This window comes from Pristiophorus japonicus, chromosome 4, assembly GCF_044704955.1.
Source record: "Pristiophorus japonicus isolate sPriJap1 chromosome 4, sPriJap1.hap1, whole genome shotgun sequence".
Classification (NCBI taxonomy): Eukaryota; Metazoa; Chordata; class Chondrichthyes; family Pristiophoridae; genus Pristiophorus; species Pristiophorus japonicus.
In genome coordinates, this window is record NC_091980.1 from 273396023 (window position 1) to 273421166 (window position 25144).

General features: G+C 44.1%; 1 protein-coding gene across 1 annotated transcript in view; it reads left to right on the forward strand.

Moving 5' to 3' along the window:
* The window catches only part of slc24a4b (solute carrier family 24 member 4b), a 372991-nt gene that overhangs the window by 91971 nt on the left and 255876 nt on the right, over positions 1–25144 (forward strand). The window lies entirely within an intron of this gene.

Genomic DNA, 25144 nt, shown 5'->3' on the forward strand with positions numbered 1-25144 from the left:
AAATACACACAGCATAACTTCAAGGCCTTTGGCTTTTATCTGATTCCCAGAACCTCTCTACCAAATCTCTGAAATGATGGAGAAAGCATCAGAAAATGTATTTTAAGCTGGGTGGGTGACTTGCTTTTAGCACAAAATGCTTGAATCAAAAATTGTGGCAGAACAGCTTTACAAAATGAGTCAAGGTAACCAATGTCATGCCTGGAAATGTTTGTTAATCAGATCCTATGGACTGGAGGGTAGATAATGTAACACCACTTTTTAAGAAAGGAGGGAGAGAGAAAATGGGGAATTATAGACGGGTTAGCCTGACATCAGTTGTGGGGAAAATGTTGGAATCAATTATTAAATATGTAATAACAGCGCATTTAGAAAGCAGTGACAGGACCGGCCCAAGTCAGCATGGATTTATGAAAGGGTAATCATGCTTGACAAAACTTCTAGAATTTTTTGAGGATGTAACTAATAGAGTGGACAGGGGAGAACCAGTGGATGTGGTGTATTTGGACTTTCAAAAGGCTTTTGACAATGTCCCACACAAGAGATTGGTGTGCAAAATTAAAGCACATGGCATTGGGGGTAATGTACTGACGTGGATAGAGAATTGGTTGGCAGACAGGAAACAGAGAGTCGGGATAAACGGGTCCTTTTCAGAATGGTAGGCAGTGACTAGTGGGGTGCCGCAGGACTCAGTGCTGGGACCCCAGCTATTATACATCAGTAATTTAGATGAAGGAATTGAGTGTAATATCTCCAAGTTTGCAGATGACACTAATCTGGGTGGTGGTTTGAGCTGTGAGGAGGATGCTAAGAGGCTGCAGGGTGACTTGGTCAGGTTAGGTGAGTGGGCAAATGCATGGCAGATGCAGTATAATGTGGATAAATGTGAGATTTTCAACTTTGGTGGCAAAAACACGAAGACAGAATATTATCTGAATGGCGGCAGATTAGGAAAAGGGGAGGTGCAACGAGACCTGGGTGTCATGGTACATCAGTCATTGAAAGTGGGCATGGAGGTACAGCAGGCGGTGAAGAAGGCAAATGGCATGTTGGCCTTCATAGCTAGGGGATTTGAGTATAGGAGCAGGGAGGTCTTACTGCAGTTGTACAGGGCCTTGGTGAGGCCTCATTTGGAATATTGTGTTCAATTTTGGTCTCCTAGTCTGAGGAAGGACGTTCTTGCTATTGAGGGAGTGCAGCGAAGGTTCACCAGACTGATTCCCGGGATGGCAAGATTGACATATGAGGAGAGACTGGATCGACTGGGCCTGTATTCACTGGAGTTTAGAAGAATGAAACATATAAAATTCAGACGGGACTGGACAGGTTAGATGCAGGAAGAATGTTCCCAATGTTGGGGAAGTCCAGAACCAGGGGACAGAGTCTAAAGATAAGGGGTAAACCATTTAGGACTGAGATGAGGAAAAACTTCTTCACTCAGAGAGTTGTTAACCTGTGGAATTCTCTACCGCAGAGAGTTGTTGATGCCAATTCGTTGGTTATATTCAAGAGGGAGTTAAATATGGCCCTTACGGCTAAAGGGATCAAGGGGTATGGAGAGAAAGCAGGAAAGGGGTACTGAGGTGATGATCAACCATGATCTTATTGAATGATGGTGCAGGCTCGAAGGGCCGAATGGCCTACTCCTGCACCTATTTTCTATGTTTCTATGTTTCTATCCTCTTAGGTCATGATTCAAGAAAAAAAAAAATCACCATATTTTTACAGAAGCTGACACAATTAGAGCAACACCAACAAAAACTTGCATTTATATAGCACATTTAATGTAGGAAACTTTCGAAGGTGCTTCCAGTAACCGCCGCCCCCCCACCCCGCCCCCAGGATTATCAGTAACAATGGCATTCAATTGTCCCTGAGATAACTTAGCTGTATTAACATTTGTTGCCAATACAGTTCTCATTCTGTCACTGTGACAGGAACAGAAGTTCCTCTCGCTGTGATCCGCACCCCCTCACATTGGCTTTGAATTCTTTTTATCCTCCCGGCTCCCATTGGTGGATTACTGTAAATAGGAAGTCTGCGTACTGCTGTTTAATGTATAAGTGCTATATTGCCAGTTTCAGACCTATACTGATGATGCTTTGTAATTGTGTTTTGTTCCCCTCAATTTTCTCCCTTTCCAGAAGGTGGCGGCTTATGTTGCAGTACAGCTCCATGGAACATTAGCAATACTCTGGTACCTTGCCCAAGTGGCCATTTTCATTTGTGAGCCAGTTCAATGACAATTGTGGCAGGAACCATGGTTGAACCTATTCCTGGCCTCACCCATCATCACCCTGCATGCACATTCCAGCACAGGTCATTGAATGGTGATCAGGAGGAGGATCCCAAGCTCAGATACACTGAGGCCTATTACACTGAGGCCTGTGCTAGCCCACATCAGTTAACTCAGCACAGACCTATAATTATTTATCTGAGCTTTCTGCTTTGCAAGGCTGAGTCGTTTACAATCAATGGTCTTACCACTGCACAATCAAAGACTCTATTCTTTCTAGCTGTAGTACTAGTTTTCTCCGAAACAAACATAGACGTAAGTACAAAAGCAGAATAGACATAAGTAGAAAGGAAAGGAGGGTGGGACAGGGAATATCATGGTTTATTGTTACAATTGTGATTTACAAACATAAACTAACATATACTTAGCATTATAAAGATATTTTTGTTAGCTCTATGTTGGTAAATATAACTTTGTATCATAGAAAAAGGATTAGGCCATTCAGCGCTTGAGCCTGCTCTGCCATCAATGAGATATTCTCCAATTAAATATTGGGAAGACCGAAGCCATTGTTTTCAGTCCTCACCACGAACTCCGTTCCCTAGCCACTGGCTCCATCCCTCTCCTCAACTCCTGTCTGAGGCTGAACCAAACTGTTTGCAACCTTGGTGTCATATTTGAAATTAGCTATTGACCACATATCCGCAACATACCTAAGACTGCCTATTTCCACCTCCGTAACATCGCCCTTACCTCAGCTCATCTGCTGCTGAAGCCCTCATCCATGCCTTTGTTACCTCTAGACTTGACTATTCCAATGCATTCCTGGCTGGCCTCCCACATTCTACCCTACGTACACTAGAGGTGATCCAAAACTCGGCTGCCCGTGTCCTAACTCGCACCAAGGCTCAAAGGCCCGAATGGCCTACCCCTGCACCTATTTTCTATGTTTTTATGTTTCATCCTTATTTTCAAATCCCTTCATGGCCTCGCCCCTCCCTATCTCTGTAATCTCCTCCAGCCCCACAACCCCCCGAGATGTCTGCACTCCTCTAATTCTGCCCTCTTGAGCATCCCTGATTATAATCGCTCAACCATTGGTGGCTGTGCCTTCTGTTGCCTAGGTCCCAAGCTCTGGAACTCCCCGCATAAACTCTCCGCCTCTCCACCTCTCTTTCCTCCTTCTTAAAACCTACCTCTTCTACCTCTTTGACCCAAGCCTTTGGTCATCTGCACTAATTTCTACTTATGCGGTTCGGTGTCAAATTTTTAGCTCATAATACTCCCGTGAAGCACCTTGGAACATTTCACTATGTTAAAGGCGCTATATAAATACAAGTTGTTGTTGTTGTTGTAGCTCATGGCTGATCTGCACCTCAACTCCATTTTTCCGCCTTTGCTCAATATCCCTGATACCCTTACCTAACAAATTTTAGTCTTGACAGGTTCAATTGACCCAGCACCCACAGCCTTTTGGGGAACAGTGTTCCAGACTTCCACTGCCCTTTGTGTGGAAAAAATGCTTCCTCATTTTGCTCCTGAATGGCTTAGCTCTAATTTTATCGAATATATATTTAATTTGATGTGCTGTGAATTCTGGACACTTTCTGGTACATGTGCTTTACCCAAAAAGAAAAGAGATGACTGAGAAAAAAATAGCTGCAATTTCATTCCCTGATTCAAAGGGGTAAGATGCAATAAAGAAGCCTTCAGTCGTGTCTCAATTTCCTTCGTCTGAATTATTAAAATACCTTGACTTTCATTACGAGGTAAAAGAGTCAATTCTGGATTTAACTCTCAAATTGATATTAGCACCCTATTCCAGTGATAAATCATCCAAAGATGACTGTGGCCATTTCCTTCTATCACCAGTAACCAGAAAATGTAAGTGTTCAGACAATTGGCCAGCGGTAAAGTGCAGACCGAGGTATGACAAGGTCAAATTCTTTGTTGCGATCCCTTGTCTCCAGTCCTGCGTAAAAAGACAGAAGGAGTTCTGATCCCAAGAACTGTCCAAGAAAAATAGTAGCACTGTAGCCTCTTTTGGGAAAAAATACGCTGAAGTCTTCTACCCCCCAAAAAGGTGCACTCTGTTACTGAACAATAATACCTGAACATGGAGCTGTTCAGTTAGTCATCCTGTCAGTCATTCCAAAACAAATGGATAGTATTCAAGGAACCTCGGGCTGGATTTTCGGTCTTCTGCCATCCCTGTTAGTGCCCGGAGAGGCGTCAATGGTGGTAGTAAGCCCTTCCGGGTGGGCAGCCAGCTTCGAGCGCCCCTCCGGGACTTTCGATGCCGGTTTCGACAGGGCGCGGAGCATTACCGCCCGGGAGAGGTGATCCAGTGTGCAACGCCCCTGGTTGCGATACCGGCTCAATTTTTGGCTGCCGCCCGATCCGTAGCGCTCCACAGACCGCCCTGCTCGGGCCGCCTGTGCAAGCAGGTGGTTCGAGCTGCAGCGGCTGCCGTGAGGTAAGTAATGTCGACCCCAGGTAAGTGTGATTTTTATTTTTGCGAGTTATGTTGTGGTGGGTGAGTTATTTATTGGGAATGTTTTGCCGTGTTTTTTTCAGGTTTTTCCCCCACAGGCCTGTCTGAGGGCGTTCCAAGGCTGGCTGTTTAGCTCGGGATTTTCAGTTGCTCTGCCCCACACTCAGGGCCCAGCCGATGAATTTTGCTGATTGAGGCGCAAACTGTTTCCGGGCACAAACTTTACCGTCCCGCCGCCATTACCGCCCCGAAATGAGCAGAACCAAAAATCCAGCCCTGTCTCAGATTGCTGTAATTATTTCTTGCCATTACATTTTTATTATTCAGGGTATCTGATTATGTCCTTATGACAGACATTAAAATTGTTGCAGTTACCAGTGAATGCAAACGCTGCATCATACTTGTTGATTTTAAGGTTTAAAGTTATTAAATACAATTGGAAAGATTCCAGAATGGAGTTCATTTCCTGGGAACAAAGGATTTTCCAGCCGGAAGAAAGGATTTGTAGAGGGTGACCAGTGAATGCACCAAACCCTTGGACTGTTTGGATTTAAAAGAACGGTTTCTGGTTGGATCTGCTCTATTTGGATATAATTATTCCAGCCTGCAAATACAATGTAAATATTACATGAATTTAGAAGAAACGTTATTTGATAGGAGTGGTTGTTTTCAGTGACCTGCTGCCAAAAACATTTGCAGCTGATTAAGAATTCACCAAATGAATTATGGGTTATGGGAAGCCACATTGGGTCCTTAGTTCCTTGTAAGATCTCCCACTAAACTAGAACTAGATGGGCAAGAACAGAGAGAAAGTGTATCACAAAGAAAAGACTCTGCATGGGCTATGCTGGCGAAGAAGCTCAAAGAATGCAAGGCAGTAAGAACAAGGGGGGGAAATTGCCCTCTTTAAGGCCCGTTACCGCCTCCAAGAGGTGGGAACAGGTGGGGAGGCCATTCTGACCAGGGGCAGGTGGTGGGGCTGACCCATCCAGAACTGCCCCCGGGGCGGGGGCGGCGGGAACAGGTTTCCGCCGCTCCCCGTGTTTCCGCCCCGCCTGGCGTGCCGACCCGTTGTCGGCCGCGCGCCGACCCCTTATTGACCGGCAGCGCTCCTTTTCCGCCCCGCGGTAGTGTGGACACCGCCAGTCGGTGCCAGTGACAACTTCGAGAGTCGGGAAGCTGCCAATGGCTTGGCAGTACGGCTGCCCTTAAAAGGGAGGGCGCACTGCCTCGACCGCCATTTTGTTTCGAATGTCGGATGACAATAGCGGCCGCACCACTATCAGGAAGCCCGGCACCCCCTCTTGGATGCCAGGCTGCTGGTCCGGCCGAAACCCCCCCTGGTGGCCCAATGGGCTCAGTGTAGGCCACGCAGCATCCCCCCCATTTAAGTGAAGGGGAGGGATGTTGCGACGCGTCAGCGCGATGTGGCACATCTGCGTCGCGCTAACATCATTACCGTCACGCTGACGGACACCGCCTCGCTCCTTACCCGATCCCGCCCCTTCATCGCCTCAAACAGCTCCCCAAAGCACTGGGACGCGGTGTCAGAGTTAAAGACCTGAATTTTCCAGCTCTTCCCTCTGACTCCCGCCGGGTGGAAAATTTTCAGTTATTCATAGAAACATAGGAACATAGAAAATAGGTGCAGGAGTAGGCCATTCGGCCCTTCGAGCCTGCACCGCCATTCAATGAGTTCATGGCTGAACATGCAACTTTAGTACCCCATTCCTGCTTTCTCGCCATACCCCTTGATCCCCCTAGTAGTAAGGACTACATCTAACTCCTTTTTGAATATATTTAGTGAATTGGCCTCAACAACTTTCTGTGGTAGAGAATTCCACAGGTTCACCACTCTCTGGGTGAAGAAGTTTCTCCTCATCTCGGTCCTAAATGGCTTACCCCTTATCCTTAGACTGTGACCCCTGGCTCTGGACTTCCCGAACATTGGGAACATTCTTCCTGCATCTAACCTGTCTAAACCCGTCAGAATTTTAAACGTTTCTATAAGATCCTCTCTCATTCTTCTGAACTCCAGTGAATACAAGCCCAGTTGATCCACTCTTTCTTGATATGTCAGTCCCGCCATCCCAGGAATCAGTCTGGTGAACCTTCGCTGCACTCCCTCAATAGCAAGAATGTCCTTCCTCAAGTTAGGAGACCAAAACTGTACACAATACACCAGGTGTGGCCTCACCAAGGCCCTGTACAACTGTAGTAACACCTCCCTGCCCCTGTACTCAAATCCCCTCGCTATGAAGGCCAACATGCCATTTGCTTTCTTAACTGCCTGCTGTACCTACATGCCAACCTTCAATGACTGATGTACCATGACACCCAGGTCTCGTTGCACCTCCCCTTTTCCTAATCTGTCACCATTCAGATAATAGTCTGTCTCTCTGTTTTTACCACCAAAGTGGATAAACTCACATTTATCCACATTATACTTCATCTGCCATGCATTTGCCCACTCACCTTACCTATCCAAGTCACTCTGCAGCCTCATAGCATCCTCCTCGCAGTTCACACTGCCACCCAACTTAGTGTCATCTGCAAATTTGGAGATACTACATTTAATCCCCTCGTCTAAATCATTACTAGACAATGTAAACAGCTGGGGCCCCAGCACAGAACCTTGCGGTACCCCACTAGTCACTGCCTGCCATTCTGAAAAGTACCCATTTACTCCTACTCTTTGCTTCCTGTCTGCCAACCATTTCTCAATCCATGTCAGCACACTACCTCCAATCCCATGTGCTTTAACTTTGCACATTAATCTCTTGTGTGGGACCTTGTCGAAAGCCTTCTGAAAGTCCAAATACACCACATCAACTGTTTCCCCCTTGTCCACTCTACTGGAAACATCCTCAAAAAATTCCAGAAGATTTGTCAAGCATGATTTCCCTTTCACAAATCCATGCTGACTTGGACCTATTATGTCACCTCTTTCCAAATGCGCTGCTATGACATCCTTAATAATTGATTCCATCATTTTACCCACTACCGATGTCAGGCTTCGAATTGCCCTCCCCAATATCCCGCTGAGGGCAATGTCGGCCCCCAAATGTTTTGAAGAATATGTAACAAGACTTAAAGGAATTAAAAGAAATCGCAGCAGTAAAAAAACATGCTGGAAGGAACAGAGGAAATGATGTGTTAGGATATCACGAAATGGGGATCTCTTGGACATTGTTTCTGAAAAGAGAGAAAATGACTTAAAAAAAACTGGTAATAAATAAGAAATAGCAACTACAGCCTTCCTTCAGAAGATTTTCAGAGTTTAGGCAGTTGGATAATTGGCCAAATTACCAAAGAACAGGCACACAGAACCCTAGTCCCACAACCAATGATGAGCATTTTATCACCACAGGAGTCCCACGCAGCAGAACAGTAATCAACAGCAACTAAAAACTAGCCTAAAGAACATGGAGAAGATCCACCCCACAGACACTGAGCAGTAGTTGAGTGCAGTAGCTAGGGTTTACAGAGGAACTTCAAAAATCAACTCGTCAATTATTAGAATAATTTGCACTGGTCAATTCACGAAGGTTCCCTCTGGTGGGACTTGTAAGTTTGCCAAATTTGATTGATTTCATTTGTCTGATTTCCCTCTTATGTGAAGAAATTTGCTTCAGTATTTAAAGGGAATTAGAGGTGGTATTCAGGAATTTGATTATTTAAAGTGCATTAATCAGTTGTCAGAGGACTTATAGAGCTGCCTATTGAATTAAAGAGAGGCTAATGATTGCAGAACCAGGTTTTATAGAATCAGGAATGTCCACTTAGTTCTTTGGGTAATCTATTCTGATTGATGTTAAAATTAAATTAATAATGAAGTAGAATCCATTAGCGCATTTGGATATTTGTCAAGACTGCAGATTTATCTTGTAGGGATTAGCCATAGAGAGCAGTGAAAGCATAAATGAGATCAATGTACTGAGACTGCCGGTCAAAATGTAAGTTGATGGAAACATTTTCATTAATCTAACGCACAAATATCATTCCACCAAAAAAGTTATACTTGCTTATAAGAGAATACTTCATCCCTCATTTAGGATCAAAAAAACAGTTTGGTTATTTTCGATAAAAATAGGAAGGCAGTGACATTGAAGGGTTAGTGGGAAAGCGGGTTGTGTAGAGGACACAGAGAGGCTGCAAAGAGATTTAGATAGGTTAAGCGAATGGGCTAAGGTTTGGCAGATGGAATACAATGTCGGAAAATGTGAGGTCATCCACCTTGGAAAAAAAAAACAGTAAAAGGGAATATTATTTGAATGGGGAGAAATTACAACATGCTGTGGTGCAGAGGGACCTGGGGGTCCTTGTGCATGAATTCCAAAAAGTTAGTTTGCAGGTGCAGCAGGTAATCAGGAAGGCGAATGGAATGTTGGCCTTCATTGCGAGAGGGATGGAGTACAAAAGCAGGGAGGTCCTGCTGCAACTGTACAGGGTATTGGTGAGGCCGCACCTGGAGTACTGCGTGCAGTTTTGGTCACCTTACTTAAGGAAGGATATACTAGCCTTGGAGGGGGTACAGAGGCGATTCACTAGGCTGATTCCGGAGATGAGGGGGTTACCTTATGATGATAGATTGAGTAGACTGCGTCTTTACTCGTTGGAGTTCAGAAGGATGAGGGGTGATCTTATAGAAACATTTAAAATAATGAAAGGGATAGACAAGATAGAGGCAGAGAGGTTGTTTCCACTGGTCGGGGAGACTAGAACTAGGGGGCACAGCCTCAAAATACGGGGGAGCCAATTTAAAACCGAGTTGAGAAGGAATTTCTTCTCCCAGAGGGTTGTGAATCTGTGGAATTCTCTGCCCAAGGAAGCAGTTGAGGCTAGCTCATTGAATGTATTCAAATCACAGATGGATAGATTTTTAACCAATAAGGGAATTAAGGGTTATGGGGAGCGGGCGGGTAAGTGGAGCTGAGTCCACAGCCAGATCAGCCATGATCTTGTTGAATGGCGGAGCAGGCTCGAGGGGCTAGATGGCCTACTCCTGTTCCTAATTCTTATGTTCTTATGTTCTTATGATTGTTATATTTTTGAGTTTTATTAAGCCTACTTACTCTATCTTTCTCCAATAGGTGAATTCCAGCACTCAAGTGCTTATTTTTACTTTAGTGTCAGACTGGCTTACTTCTGAATCAGTAGTAAGTAGGTTCAAGTCCCACTCTATGTCATCATATAAACTTAGGCTGGCACCACTGCAGTACTGAAGGAGGTGCTGTCTTTTGGGTCATAAATGAGATCACATCTGCCTGTTCAAGTAAGTATAAAAGATCCCAAGGCGCTATTTGAAGAAGAGGAGAGGAGTTCTGGCAAACATTTATCCCTCAACCAACACTACCAAAACCAGATTACCTGGTCACTGATCACATTTCTGTTCATGGGACCCTGCTATGCGCAATTAGGCTGCAACATACAATAAAAAAAACAGTGACTGCACTACAAAAGTTTTTAATTGGCTGTGAGGTGCTTTAGGACATCCTGCGGAGGTAAAATGTGCTATATGGAATTCAATCCATTCTTAAAATCTGGATGAGCTTTCAATAATAAGCCCAGGTAAATAAACAGTAAATGTTGTTTGATAATTGCTTTTAGATACTAAACTGTCTTATGCTTTTAGAAAATGTCACTTGAATGTTTGAAAGTGGCAGAGCACTGCACTAGACCCTGTTTAAATGTAAAACATGGAGGGAATTTACTAAACAAGCTATGAACAAGCAAATACAGTGGAATAATAGTTATGTATATTTCCTTTAGATGGTATTTTATTTAACTCCTTGAGTAGATAGAAATAATAAAAGTTGGGGCCCAAAATTGATGAAGGCCCCCGCCCGCCCAAGGGCCGCCCAAAGGACCGCCGATGGCCGCCGAGCTCCCTGACGATACTTTCGGTGGGATTTTCATCGGAGAGGTCCCTCGAAGGTCAGCGGGCGGCAAATGAGCAAGTTACGCTGCCAATCTGGGCGGCAGTGGGCAGGAGCTCCCATTCTCGCTGGCAAAGACGCTTGCCACCCAAGTGCTGCCGAGGACCCACGGAGGGTCGAAGAGCTGAAAAGCAAAAGCATAAAAAATATATTAAAAAACTATCTGAAGACCTTCAGGGGACCCCATCCAGGTAAATACCTGTAAAGAAAAAAATTACAAAAAGTGTACTACGCTTTTTTTCACCTTCTTCCCACCTACCGTCAGGGACAGACCAGCCTCCAGCCAGCGATCCTACCCCATCCTGCCGCCGACTCCTGCCCGCATGAATATCGCAGCTCGGTAAGCGGGAGGTCAGTTGCGTGACTCGGTTGACTGCTGACATCAGCAGGCACTTCCCAGAGACTCTCTCCTCCCGCCCACTCCAGGTCATGTTGAAAGTGGCACTGGGCAGTTCGACAAGAGGAATATCGGCAGCAGTGGGCGGTAAGTTCATCAATTTCGGGCCCATAAACTCTAAGAATTTAATTTTGTTTCAGGAACATAAACCTGTCTTCACTGAGATTTTCAAATTGTCCCTTCTCATAAGATTTTCCAACTGGCAATTACCTTTTTTTAAGAGAATTTCCAACTCATCCTCATTCAAAAGAATTGTTTAAAAATTATATATTTTATGGACATTTTATATCCCAGTTATCAGGATATCCTGGATTGTGACTATTTCACCTGAGATTGAGAAAGGAAATGTCACCAAAATCAAACAAATCCAATAATAAAGCTTATACATATTTGAAAATCATAATGGGAGGAAAATTGCGGTTGGAGGCTTTCTGCGTACGAACGCCTCCAACCCGAAAAAAATCTACAAAAGTACCTTATGGTCCCGGGGGAACGTAGGATTCTGGTCGGAGGCCTAGATTTGCAGTGCAGCACATGGGAAGATGACTTTGAGGTACGTACGTACGTACAAGCTGGAGTCACGTGGGCCTGTCTATGCAGTATTCTCATTGATAAAAATGGGAGCTCTGTTTGTACAGACTCCCATTACTATCAATGAGAAAAAACTCGAAAACACCGAAACACAGCATAATAAATAAATAAAACACCTCACATATTTAAAATTAATTAAAATTAAATGTAATTAATGTTTTAGAAAAGATATAAATTTAGGGTATTTTAAAAAAATGTGTTTTAATAGTGTTAAAAATAAACTTAACTTAATGGACAGGGTTTTTAATATAAAAATGAGTGTTAAAATTTAATTTTTATATGTTTTAAAATTCTTACGCTGGTAAAAGTAAGCTATGTGCCTGCTTTTACCAGGTGTAAAAGTTTGAAGGACATTCGCTGGGCATGAGTTGGGCAAATAGTCCAATCTCTCCTACGCGGATCTCCTTCTGGGGATGTGGAGGATCGGTCTTGACAAATCGGAAAAGCCAGTTTTCGCCGCATGCGCACCGTGCCCCTAAAACCGGCTTTGGTGAGGCCTCGCCGGGTCCATGCGCAGTCCCGGTGAGGCCAGAATTTTCGGCCCAATGTTTAATCTCTTGTTACCAGGAAGACCACAACAATGAACTTTGCAACATAGATAGACCTGTTGTAAGACTTTGGTTTCAGATGACTATTAAAATTAACGGGATAGCCACACAGTCAAAACTTATACAAAATGCATGGGCCCTGAATTTGCTGTCGGAGAAATGGCACCAATCCGCAAATAAAATGGCCACATACCTGGTGATCCGGGAGGTACGGAGATTTGTGGCACTAGGGTTCTCTGGGTACCCACAGGAAGAGGCCCACGTATCTCCTGGGCGCATGAGGTTCGCAAGTGTCCCTGAGATCATGTGGGCCAACCCAACCAATGAAAGAAGGGGATCCCCATGTACGAAAAGACGTATGTACAGAAACCCCGTAAGTATGAATGGGAATACCCCCAAAAATATATCTACGCTTCAAATGAATAAAATACAACATCACCTATTTAAAATTAATTAAAATGGCATTTAATTTTCTGGAACAAAATTTTAATTTTTTGAAAATAAATTTACATGTTTTAAAGGGGCTAAAAATAAATGTACTTTATTTCACAGGTTTTTAAATGTATAAATAATGGATAAAATTTTATTTTTCTGTTTTTTAAAACACTTACACTGGTAAAAGCAGGCATTATGCAGGGGATTCGTGCGATCCGTCAAGAAGATTCTTGACAGATTGCAAGTTCCGTGTTTTAGCGCATGTGCTTCACATGTCTAAACCCGGAATTTGCGCGGCCGCTATGGGTGCATGCGCACCTCGTATGGGCCGCAAATTATGGCCCATGATTTCTGTTAAAATGTAATATAGGTCAGTAATTCAAAGGCATGGGATAAAGAGCAAAATAGTAAAGTAATTGGAAGGTTGTGCAAAGGCCATCAAAAATTTAACATTTAAGGATAATAGCCCAGAAATTCCTGGATCCACGCTCCGGCTGCCCATCTGCCCTGGCCCCAACCCCAGGCCAAATCCCAGGGATGGGCTCAATTACAATAAAGGAGCAGGCACCCATACCATTTATGGATTTGGGAGCAACTCCCTGCTAATCCATTGGTGAAAAAGAAAATAAAGACTTGTATTTATATAGCGCCTTTCATGACCTCAGGGCTTTACAGCCAATTAAGTACTTTTGAAGTGTGGTAATGTAGGAAAGGAGGAGAGTGATCTGGCCTAACTGTTAAAAGGCAAAAATGTAAGGCACTGCCTGATCCATAGTTCTTGTTCTGCTTTCATAATGACATCTGGGGGCTGAAATTCAGGCTGGCCAGAAAGCTGGCGCACCTACTTTTTTTTTTCGATGTTTTTCCGTCGGGTCCGACGAGGCGAACTCTTGAACCATTTTCACCTCTTTGGCAATTTTTTGGGAGCGGAACGGAAGTCAGTCATAATGGAGGCGGAAGTGCGGCAGTAAGTGCTGACAAGGGGCAGAAGTGGGGGCGGGACGGTAGTGATGTCACTCAGCGGCGGAGCGGTAGTGATGTCAGTGCGCGTGTGCGTCACCACGTCTCTCCCCTCATTTAAAGGGGAGAGAACCAGTGATTTTCTAGGTTCGGCCACTAGGAGGGTTTTGACCAGGCCAGCAGCCTGGCACCCAAGAGGAGGTGCCAGGCTGAGCCCTAGGCCATAATTGTCTGGCCGATTGAGAAGTCTGTCGGCAAAAATAAACATGGCGGCCACAGCAGTGGCCCTCCCCTTGTAAAAACAAGGCGGCACATTATTATCTGAATGGTGTCAGATTAGTAAAAGGGGAGGTACAACGAGACCTGGGTGTCATGGTACATCAGTCATTGAAAGCTGGCATACAGGTACAACAGGCAGTGAAGAAGGCAAATGGCATGTTGGCCTTCATAGCGAGATGATTTGAGTACAGGGGCAGGGAAGTCTTACAACAATTGTACAGGGCCTTGGTGAGGCCACACCTTGAATATTGTGTACAGTTTTGTTCTCCTAATCTGAGGAAGGATATTCTTGCTATTGAGAGAGTGCAGCGAAGGTTCACGAGACTGATTCCCGGGATGACAAGACTGACATATGAAGAAAGACTGGATCGACTGGGCTTATAGTCAATGGAATTTAGAAGTATGAGAGGGGATCTCATAGAAACATATAAAATTCTGATGGGACTGGACAGGTTAGATGTAGGAAGACTGTTCCCGATGTTGGGGAAGTCCAGAACCAGGGGTCACAGTCTAAGGATAAGGGGTAAGCCATTTAGGACCGAGATGAGGAGAAACTTCTTCACTCAGAGAGTTGTGAGCATGTGGAATTCTCTACCACAGAAAGTTGTTGAGGCCAGTTCGTTAGATATATTCAAAAGGGAGTTAGATGTGGCTCTTACGGCTAAAGGAATCATTGTAGCCAATGGACTGCAACGTGGCGGCAACTTGATTCCACCGCATGGCCGCTGCAAAACGGCGGTAACGGGCTTTATCCGGACCCTGAATTTCGGCCCCGTGGTCTCTTTGAGGCTGATTGCTGTTAGGATACGGCATTGCGGGTCCCACTTTCAACCGTTGTACATCAACCTGCTTCATGTGTTGGAAATGAGTAAGCAGGTCAGAAAGGATTTAAAACTGGGTCTGCCCCATGATCCCCCCCAGCCCCCACCGCCACAACCCCATCCAGATTGCGCTAATTATGTGGCCAATTCTCCGCTTGCATTTGTTAAGAACAGATGACAGGGCTTGATTGATTGTGTCCTGGAGAACAATTCAGATATAAATATGAGGATGGCTTGACAGCATTCATTTTGGATTTAAAGGAAGGAAAATGATTTGTGATGAGGAAAGCTAAGGACATGGAGGGGGAGGAGTGGAGTTGATTATTAAAGAAGGCAAAGGCACAACTAAACTACGACTGGAAACAATATGGAGTCTGACAAACAAGGGACTCCCTGGTTATTGAGACACATTCAATCGAGGCAGAAAACCCAGGAACTGTTTTAAATGTTTAAATTTGAAGGGCAGAGAAGGTTTATTGGTGCATAATGTGGAATATAACAATGCTGTATTCTTTGAATAAAACGAGAAATGAGTCTCCACACCTAAAAATAATGGAATGTGATATCACAATATTTTAGGAAACTTACATTATGGAAACCCACATATGGCAAGGCCTCAAGTATTGATTTAAATCGATGAAAATGCAGTTGTGAATTTAATAAAGGTGTAATTGTGCATAGGATAGTATCAGCAGTTATACATTGTTCCCCAAATCACTCGGCATTGATTTTGACTGTACATATTTAACACCTAAGACAATATTCATTTTAGTTTCAATGCTTCACCAAATAGACCTGAAAGATAGCAATCTTGGAGCACAATTGTGTAAGAAACTCTCAAGCAATCATCTGTACGAAGATGAACACCGTTCTGTACACAGAATCTAGCCAGACTGTGTCCTCATCAGTTCATCCAATTTATAGCCAATATATCTCTTGGAGTGTGCTTCCAGGCTCCAATTTATTTGGCTGGTGTCATAAAGCTGGAGTACTTTAAAATCATCAGGGCAGAAAATCTGCTGTATCTGAGGCACTACCACATGTTGCCCTGTGCATTTCCCCCTGGAAGAGCAATCTGCCACTTTTCCACGGTCCCCTCATTAGAACTAATCTCTTGAAAAGGTCAGTGGGACAGTTTTAAAACCACTTCTGGTTTCCATGTGCCTTCAGGGGCATGCTTTTCTCCAACTCCAGCACGCAGCTTTAGTCTGGAGCTAAGGTTGCAATGCAAGGGAATTAGTGGACAACAAGGACATATCCCCAACACACTTCGAATAAATGCTGTAATGGGGCTTTTGCCCTGGGTTAATGCACAGCTCCTGAGCCCAAGCAAATGCCAACTGGAAAACTCAGGACAAGCACAAGTCGGACACATCGGGTGGAATTTTAACCCCCCCCCCCCCAAGAAACGGGTGAGTTGGGGTCGGCTGGGAGGTTAAACTATTAAACGTCTGAATCCCGACCCCAACCCGCCTCCAACTCGCCCACTTCCAGTTTTAACGGAGGCAGGACGGGGAGTAGGCAGCCAAAGTGTTATCAGGAGCTGGGTTCACACCTTAAATTTGATAATGAGGCTGGGTGCCTCAGATTTAACATGCGTTGCAGGTTTATCTCTGGCCGGCCAAGGTTCCTGGTCCCTGGGAATCCCGGCAGCTGAAGCGAGAGGAAGCCAGCCTCGGGGATCAATCCTGGTGGGCCAGGAGGAGCAGGAATGCTCCTCCCCCCCCGTCCCCCAAGCTCTCCCACCATCAGACCCCACCCCATACAACCCCCAACCCCAGAATTGGACTTGCTCCCCCGCCCCCCCGGGGTCAGGGATTGGAACCCTCTGCTCCGGGATTGGAACCCTCTCCCCCTGTGGTTGCGGCCTCTTGTCTAGCATTCCCTGCCCAATTGTAAGCCAGCATGGCAATCAGGCTGACATCCGGGCAGGGTACCCAAATCTCCGGGTTTCCCGCGCGCTACCGGACAACCCCGCTCCCAGCGTGACTCCAGATAATAATTCGACGCCACCAAATCTGATTCTGGTTTTCCACACTCTGCCAGTCCGTGAGAGCAGAACTTTCAACCCCATCTTACCGGTGTCAAGAGCATATTACTAGCTTTTAACATGCAGTTTGTCTTTTTTTATTACTTGGGATGCATGTTGTCTTCTAGTGTTACCTGTGGCTCGACGGGTAGCATTCTTGTCTCTGAGTCAGAAGATTGTGGATTCATAGTCCCACTCCAGGAACTTGAGCACAAAATCAAAGCTGACAATCCAGTGTAGTCTTGAGGGAGTGCTGCACTGTCAGAGGTGCCGTCTTTCGGATGAGACGTTAAACCGAGGCCCTGTCTATCAGGTGGATGTAAAAGATCCCATGGCACTATTTTGAAGAAGATCAGGTGAGTCCTCGGTGTCCCGGCCAATATTTATCCCTCAATCAACATCACTAAAACATATTATCTGGTCATTATCACATTGCTGTTTGTGGAAGCTTGCTGTGCACAAATTGGCTGCCGCGTTTCCTACATTATAGCAGTGACTATACTTCAAAAGCACTTAATTGGATCTAAAGTGCTTTGGGACACCCTAAAGCTGTGAAAGGCGCTATATAAATGCAAGCTTTTCTTTTTATGAGCGTCTTTCCCATTCAAATTTGTATAACTGCTGCCAATTTCCTATTACAACTACAGGTACGGCCTCCCAAATCCGGAGACCTCGGGACCGAGGCCATTCCGGATTTTGGGTATTTCCGGATTTCGGAACATATTTCCGATGTCCTGAATCCAGAAACACCTGGACCAAGGTTCGGGTATTGCCGGATTTCGGAGGCGAAATCCGACGTCCTGAATCCAGAAACCTATTTGGCTCAGCGGTGACCCGTAATTTGTTAGAAAAAAAACGCCCGGGAAAAACCTGCGTTGCAGCCCTTGGGACAACGGTAGGTATGAAGACCTGCAAAAAAAGGTAAGTTGAAATTTTTATTTTCTAATTCTTTTGCAGCGATTCGCTAGTTAAGTGTCTTGTGAATGTTTTGTGTGGGTGGGGGGGGGGGGCGTGGAGTTGGAGGGACGGGTGGCGGGGGGATTATTTACTGTTGTGAAAAAAAAGTCTGGATTTTGGAACATTTTTACGGATTTCGGTCTACCCCTCGACCGATCTGCGCGATGTCCGGATTTCGGAATATTCCGGATTTTGGAACTCTGTCTTTGGGAGGATGTGCCTTTACTATCGCCATTAAGGCTGCTGGATTTTGCTACGTAATCTCACATCACAGGAAGAGTTTGTGGGTACAAAGTAATGTTTTACTGGGAAATCAAATCATTTTCTCACATAATAAGGAGAAAAGTACAATACTTATTTCAATTATGGAGCAGGGATGTTAAGACGGGATGAACTCTATGTAGGCTACATTAGTCTGCCCATTAACAACATTAAGTGTGTATTTTGGAGACCATATCACCGATGAATGATTATGGAAACCTTAAAAATGACTCGAGTATGCAGAAGTTTAATTATCTTGTTCTGCTCAAGAAAATTATCAATTTTTTAATTAAAAAAATTATTTTCAAGTGAAGGTCTTTCCAGAATAATGTTTCTGTATATCAAGCATAGAAATACATAGAAGTTACAGCACGGAAATAGGCCATTTAGCCAAACCAGTCTGTGTTGGTGTTTAGCTTCCATGCAAGCAGATAGTTCCAATCACATTTACCCACCATGTCGCCATATCCCTTTTCCTTCATCAATGTATTTAAAGTAGGCCATTTAAATGCAGGATCCATATTAATCTGTTTGACATCTGGGGCTGGATTTTATGGTCCTTTGCGCTCCAGCTCTCGCCCCGGAGTGGCGTGAAATGTGACGGCGAGGTCTCCTGCGTCCAGTCGCGATCCTCGGGTCGGATTTTGCGGCGACGCTTACCAGCACCGCTGGGAGGAGCTGGGCCTGGTGTGCAATGCCTCTCGAGCCTGACCCGTACGCCTGGAATCGCACCTCGCAATGACCGCCTGGGAAACCAGAGTGGTCCAGCCATGTCGATGGTACTGAGGAAGGTAAAGTGCTATAAAGGTAAGTGTGAGTGTTTGTTCTTTTCATTTTTTTAGCGATTTGTGTTGTGGCGTGGGCAATGTTTTGGGATGTTTTTGTGGGATTTTTTACGTTCCCTCCCCCCCCCTCCCCAAGGCTTCTCTCAGAGCGCACTCGGCCCAGCACTTTAGTTCGCGAGGTTCCCATTTTTGCGTCTCGAAAGTAATACCATGCCTCCCTTTGTGCTGCACACCCTGGCGCAGAGCCCAGATGATGTAAATTCCTTACTAAAGCACAACCTATTCTCGGCCAGTAAGTTTCGCCCCGAAAACAGAAAAACCTAAAATTCAGCCCCTGAGGATTACAAGCAGCAGTAGAAAGACTGGGGGCTCGAAATCCAAGAAATGGGCCGTGGTTAGACTAAAAATGGTAAAGTAGTGTCAGTTGAAAATCTTCTAGGCTGCACGCAAAATTTGTCCTCGCTCTTCATTAAAATGATTGCAGTCATGATTCTTGTCTAAAAACCCAAGCTCATTGGCGTTACACTGAAAAGATGGACCAATATGGGGGGCAGTCTTTTTGCAAGCGATGATTGCCACAGGCTTTTTTCACTACTTAAAGGGAAGGTTCATTGATGCTGCAGCACCTCATTCCCAGCAGTGTTCGGTATGCAGCTGCCTCGACAACCATAAGAAGAAGGACAAAGAGAGGGAGCCCTTATTTACAAATCCTGATGGCAGATCGCTGCGCCTGGGAGAGAACCCGGAGGTTTTCTGATGAGGCATTGGTTTTAGCGGTGGAGAGAAGGCAGATGGTCCTGTACCTGCCAACTAGCAGGAGACCCTCACCACAAGACCCTCCACACTATGTGGAGGGAGGTGGGACACCACATCACAGGCAGCATTGTGGTCCCTAGGACTGACACCCAGTGCAGGAAGAAGTTTAATGACCTTACACGGATGGTCAGGGTAAGTGAAGGCTTCAGCAAATGCTACATAACACCATCTGTACCACAAGCTGTACACATTGCTCAATGTGCCACATCCCCAGTACTCACCCACCAACAATCTTTACCTAGCAACCCTCATACCGACATCTAACACCTTGCACACAATGACAGCTATTCAACTATGGCAGGCACAAGGGTCTTAGAATTCATGTGATATATGTAATATGTTTATAGATAAAGTTATTAATTGGGTTTGTAATATTTTGTGGTCTCCCTCAGTTCACCTTTGCGCCCAAAGGACGCTGTGATATGGCGTGAGACAGGGATTGTATGATAGGGATTTGGTGAACAACAGGGATCTGGGGTTTCATTCACGTGAATCGGCGTCTGATGAGCCGGTCACGGACAGCCCGTTCAAAAGGCCGATTGTCTCGCTGCCTCCGCTCCGTCCAACATAGAACCTGGAGGGTGAGGTCTACTGCCAGTACAGCCACCATGAATTTTAGCAAGTATTGTTTTCAGAAATAATTATGAAGTTTTGTTCTTGCTAGAACACTCCTTGAAACCAAAGAACCTTAAAATGACTAAAGAATAATCTTGCAGTAGCAGGAAGTATCACATAGCCACAAACTTTAAAAACCTGTCAGGTGCGAGTGATTGGTGATGATCCCTGTAAGTAGCATTGCTGGAGCCGGCTTCCTGCTGCTGCACGCCACCTGAAGCTGTTTTCTCCAGCCGGTAAGTTCATTGGCTGTCACGTAGTTCGGAGATCAGGCGTCAGATGAGCATTGCACATTCACTGACGTCACGATCGGCGTGATGGCGAGGTCTCCAGCCATTGCGTTCAGCAGCGACACTACCGGCACCACCAATATGGCATGCGGCGCTGGAACCGGCATTAGGTGGCGTTAACACTCTCAATGGTATTTTAGCGCCAATTTGTGGCGCTAACGGGTGGCACAAACCATACGAATTCCATCCCCCTCCCCCCCCCCCCGCCCGCCGCTTTGGTCTGTATAATATGAATATTTCAACCTTGTTTGGCTAAAATACTTTAAATACTTTTAGAGTACTCTCGGGCAGGTTAGGCACATTCCTTGAAGTTTACAGCTTTGAATATACTTGCCTTACTCACTGTACGTGCTTATTTTACACAATCACTGAAGAGATGATTTTTCAGTACGATCAAGGCATATGACATTTCTAATATAAATAGGAAAATAATAGCTTTGTACCATTTGGGATAGACTCATGGATAAAGTGCAGGCGGTCGGCAACACGGGGATTGGAAACACAGATTAATTATAAATTCTAATGTTGTACATATTAATAGGCAGCTGGGAGTTTGGAGAAGCAGTTGAAAAGTTTAAAAGATAGTACAGAGGGAGGTAATTGAAGATGAAGAGACAGACCTTGGTCAGAGCCTTGCATGTAAGATGAACACCAAAGTGAATTCACAACCCAAAATGACTACAATTGGGCTGTTTTGACTTATGAAGATCAGAAAAGTCACACTGTTGGCTTTCTCAAAATTTCCCCTTAATTTCTACAGCCACCATGAATTCTTCTCCATATGCTTTGTTCTGCAGTCAGCAGGGCAGGATTGTATGGGCTGAAGACTACTGTATAAACCATATAACTTTAATCAGAACATTTTTGCAGTATATTTTTTAGCGATTTATCACACTCGTCCAGTTTTTTTTGCTCTCTTTTGCTGGGCTACCAGGCGTTGGGTGCTCTCTTGCCAAATGACCTATTCTTCATGTGTAAATCTAGACAGGGAACATGGACAGGCTATTTGACTATTGGGGGCTTCACAGCCAGACCCACTGTCACTTGATGTCCACACACTTCCACTTCCAGGAGGGGTCACTAGATAGCGATCAGGTATAGGAACCATTGCTGATTATTGCTTCACTAACCCAGGGTGCTGAGGCCAATATTAGAATCATTACTACCATTCTTGGCTAAGATCAGATAACTTAATATAGACGAAGGATTGGACATGGGATCTTGCTGGTCTGCTACTCACTGTCTTAACCAATTGATCCTGCTAGAGTTTCTCTCTTCATTCCAGTGCATCAGTTCAATTTGTATTCCAACCATGAAGGAATAAATGAAAGGACATAAGCTTGAATATCAGTTGGAATTGTACCAAAATTGAGAGTGGAATACATTATTCCAAAGTACGTTTTACGAGTTCATATAAAATGGTTGATTCCTTGGGAGGTAGTTATAAACAGATTGAGGGATTCAGATGGCAACGATTGAATTACAGCCTTTCACTTTTCCCACAGCATTTTGTGTAATAGACACAGAGGGTGAAACTCAACTTTGGTGGGTTCTCAAAATGGATGGTCATGCGTCAGCTGGCCACCTACACCTTGCCCAATTTTCCTTGTTATTGAAGCCTATGGAAAGAAAAATCGGGAAGTGTGTATAACAGGTAGCCAATTGGGTAGCACCTGTTCTGCGCCCATGTTGATGTTGAATGCTACCTCCACTATTATTGTAATTCATTGTGAGTCAGATCAGCATATTTTATGAAATGACTGCTCTCTTCATTATTACAAAAACAAAACACGCTGAAGCAGTCCCGGATATAGGACTATGGGATCTTGGACAATTCTCAGCCTCGGTTACAAGAACAGGTCTAAAATCTGAGAAATCTCATCTTTGCCAATCACAATCAGTTAGGACCAAATGTACCTTCTTAGGTGAAGAAAACAAGATAAGTGAAGGAATGAACAGAACTGCAATGCTCAGCTGCCATAGGCAAGAAAATAGAACATGGACATAGCAGACTCATAGCAGAATCTCAACAACAGAAGAGAATACAGCAAATAATACAGTGCCTCCCTCAGTGACCATTTAAATGTTATGTTCCCCATCCTGCATCAGTTAGTGCCAGTAAATCTTCTATTAGACTCTTGTTCAAAGATTGTTCTGCAATTGACATTCTTGTTTCAGTGGAAAATAAGCTTCTATTATTGAATTTTCAGGAAAAAGGCTTTAAAGTAACTCTGGGTAATTACTAGTAAGTTATATGTCATGGCTCTGGTTTTGAAGTGAACGAAAGGGACTGTAAAAGTGTCTTGCAAGACAAAAAAAATCAATGGATTTTTATTTGAGGACATCTGGATGATGGTCATTTTTGTAATAATTACGTTTTAAATTATATTAGAAATAAAAACGACACACATTGGAGAGATGATTTTAAAAAATAGGGTAACTTTTATATGCCTTTGTCTCCACTGATGTTTAAAACTGGAAGATCAGAAGACAGGTTGGTAAATCCATTAACCTGATCCATGTACCCCAGTTCAGGTGTTCGCTGGTAACCAACTGGTATCACTGATAACATCAAACTGATGGAAATACAGGTATTGTTTTACACTACCAGGAAACTCTTAAACTTTATGCTCTGATAAACCTTGTGCACTTTGCAGTTTATTGAGACCGTGGTTTTGTTAGAAGATATTGGCAATTTCTGGTGTCTATATTCATCGATCTTAATCTTTTTCGAGAGCACGTTTTATTTTGCTGTGTAACAGATTGTGCCAGAAAAGGAACTGTTGCAAAAAGTGATTTATGTTTTTTTGAATTTAGAAAGCCATATATTCACTCTCTGCTCTGGTTAAATAGCTGAATATTTATACCATTAATAACACAATGGATGGATGCTGACTTTGTACCATTTCTATCTGTTTTGAGACCTAGATATACACATTTTTGGCCATTACAATGTCATTATGCTCATTACAATGTCATGCTGTAAATTAACATCGCATGCATCAAATAGTCCAATATTAGGAGTAAAGGCCTTGGATATAATGCAGTAATATCTGAAAGTTATTTTTAAACATCATTGTGCTGCAAAATACTGTATGACATTCATGTAATAAAGTACATGTGAAACACAGGCTTACTTTTCTTTGTCGAGGTTAGGGTAGTAATGGTTTGCTATTTATCATGGAGGGCCTATAAGTAGTAAGTTGTCTGTGAGCTAGAAAAGCAGTGTAGCATGGCCATGTGTTTAAATATGATGCAAGCTGTATTAACTCATTACAGGATTGGAGTAAATCTCTCCTTGCAAGCTTGTAAGCTTTAAAAATCATGAACTTGTATCTACATTTTGCAGTATGGAACACACCATTCTACAGAGTCCTTTATTTGGGCCTTGAAAAGGAAGCATTGTTTGTTGTTTTACAATATAATGCTTGAAGGCTTAAAAAGTACAATTCCTCAATGTTATTTGCAATCTGTTGCCCGAACACTAATGATGGAAGAATATTTCTACCTCTTGTCTTTTTTACATATGATTAGCATTTTATACTTTAGCATCGAATTCTCTTGTGCAAAGATAAAAATGAGTTTGGTAATGTTTAATCAGTTGAGGGAAGCACCATTGAAACTGCCAAAACATTCCGCTGAGATAGTGTGACCCATGGGTGTTTTCACATCAATTTATCCAAAAGAAGTTAGATGCAATTAATCAGACAAATTCCGAAATTCATCTTCTCCAGAATTTTCTCTCCATTATTGCATTGTAACTGAGGCCTTTATTCCTAAACTGAGGCCCATAGTACAGGATATCAGCAAGGCTGAAATGATAAAACAAGTAGACAAGATTGTCATGTGTGTATGTTTGGCATTACTAGCCACTAGATGGCGTCACTGTTGGAGGTTATTAGGCTGCATGCAGGTGTGTGTAGCCCAAGTATAAAAGGCCAGCCATTTTATATATTTGTCACTTTGGGCCTTAATAAAGCAGAGCCAAGGTCATACCTCTTGGAGTTAAACAGTACTCAGTCTAACAGTTATTGCATATACAACATTTGGCGACGAGGTAACAAGAAACTTTGCATGCAAAAATTAGCACATTTGGATTGCTGGAGCGATTCATGGAAGGAGAAGATTGGGCAGAATTTGTGAGCCGTTTGAGCCAGTTCTTCGTGGCCAACAAAATGGAGGAGGTCGGCGACACAGATCGGCGCCGGGCGGTGTTCCTCACGGTTTGCGGTCCAAAAATTTATGGTCTGATAAAGAATCTACTCCTGCCTGAGAGTCCAACAGAGAAGACGTATGAAGAATTGTGCACACTGGTACAGGACCATCTTAAGCCAGATGAAGACTTCATCATCTCGAGATACAGATTTTACACGCACGTTCGCTCAGAGGGCCAGAATGCGGCGGAATTCATTGCCGACCTGAAACATCTAGCGGGACCGTGTAAGTTCGGGGCTGTGTTGGCAGACATGCTGCGGGACTTCTTTGTAATCGGCATCAACCACGAGGTGATCCTGCGTAAACTACTTGCGGTGTAGACGTTGGACTTGAACAGGGCCATCATGATCGCTCAGTCATCCATGACGACGGATAGAAGTCTAAAGCAGCTATCAATGAAAAATCGAAACTCGGCAAGTACTGTAAATATGATTGATTTAGTGTTCGGCAGAGCGGCACATGGCAGGGCCTACCCG